Consider the following 1,970-nt stretch of genomic DNA (forward strand, 5'->3'; position numbering starts at 1 on the left):
CAGGTTGTTAATGAGTCTTCAGAATATCAGAACATAGGTGTTAAAATTTATTGGAAACCTTTAGGTGACTTTAAGCATGGGAAAAGAGGTTTGATATATTAAGTGCTACAGGATAAGCACAAGGTTGGCGGTTCAAACCCACCATTCATCTTGTGGGAGAAAGATTAAGCTTTCTGCTCCCATAAAGATTTATAGCATCAGAAATCCTATATGGGTCAGTATGACTCAGAATCAACAGTACAGCACCTAATAACAAAAAGAACACGCTAACTGCAATGTAAACACAGTTGGCAGGAGGATACAGTTGGTGTTATTCTTAGGTATCATTGAGTCATATCTGAGTCATAGAATGAAACACTACCCAGTCCTGCTCCATCCTCAAAATTGCTCTAAAGTGTGAATCCATTGTTGCTGAAACTGTGTCATCCATCTCGTTGGATGTCTTCCTCTTTTGTACTGACTCCTCAACTTTACCAAGCATATTGTCTTTCTCCAAGTACTGGTAACACCTGGCAATATGTTCAAAGAAACAGAAATTATGACTCACTATCCTAGTTTCAAAAGGGTATTTTGCCTGTACTTCCCCCATGATAGATTCATTGGTTGTTCTGGAAATTCATTGTATTTTCAGTACTCTTCACCAATAGCATAAATCAAATGCATTGATTCTTTTACGGTCTTCCATATTCATTGTCCAATTTTCACATGCTTATGAGGCTATTGAAAATACCATGGCTATGGTAACCCTCAAAGTGGCATCTTTGCTTTGTAACACTTTAAAGAGATCTTTTGCAGCAGATTTGTCTAATGCAATACATCAATTGATTTCTTGACCGTTGCTTCCATGTGTATTGATTGTGGATCCAAGCATAATGAAGTCTTTGACGATTTCAGTCTTTGCTCCATTTTTCATGATGTTATTTATTGGCCCAGTTGTGAGGATTTTGTTTTCTTTACAGTGAGGTGCTATCCATACAGAGGATCCCAATGAGATGGATTAACAGTGAAGGTAACAACAGACTGAAGCATAACAATTGTGAGGATAGCACAGGACTAGGCAGCATTTGTACTGTTGTGCATAGGGTCACTATAAATCCCAACCAACTTGACAGTCAAGTTCCTAACAAGAGCCTCTCTTGTTTCCAAAAGCTGAAAGCATGAAATCTGCCTTTTGTAAAGTCTTTTTTAGTGAAATCCTGTTAAATTCCATCTGTTGAGCACTGCATGGAAATTCAAAAGGCAAAATACAGGATATCATTCTCTCGTGGTCAATGCTACGTACACCGGCATCAGGAAGCCTCAGACCTGGGGTTTGTCTGTGATAACATTAATGTAACTTTCAAATGCCTCATTACAAATGAGTTCAGAAGACTATGGCACTGGTAATAGAAATTTCCAGCTGTGTTTGTGGGTAGGGTCATCATAGTTACTGCATCAAGTGACGCCAGAAAGAAAGAAGAACAGATTCCAGGAAATAAAGTGACTTTTACCATAAGGTTCACTCACCTTCATCAGCTAACATCATAAATTTTTGTGAAATAGTGTGTTTTTTAGTTGTAAAACTTTATTCTTGAATGTAATCATTTTGTTTTGTTAAATAAATTCCAACTCTATTTTTATTAGTGTCAAGCAGATCATTATTTGTAAATTTTGTTTAATAAAATTTTGTTTATAGTTTCATTTCCAAGTTATATCTCCTTTTTAAATTAGTATAATTGTCAGTTGCCTCAATACACAGACGTTCATAAGAACGTGTGTTTGTGTATGTGTACTCAAGTGGAGAATTTTCCAACACTTTTAGTAAGTTAAGGATGGAAGATAAAACATTTTATTTTCACAACATAAGTATTACTTAAATAAGATTAAAAAATGAAATTAGTCACATATTTTTGTTATTGCCTTGCGTATTTTAATAATAAAAATAAACTAGTTTGAAGGAGCTCTGGTAGAGTAGTGGTTACGAATCAGGC

The sequence above is a fragment of the Chrysochloris asiatica genome, unplaced genomic scaffold (assembly GCF_000296735.1).
Source record: "Chrysochloris asiatica unplaced genomic scaffold, ChrAsi1.0 scaffold00188, whole genome shotgun sequence".
NCBI classification, from domain to species: domain Eukaryota; kingdom Metazoa; phylum Chordata; class Mammalia; order Afrosoricida; family Chrysochloridae; genus Chrysochloris; species Chrysochloris asiatica.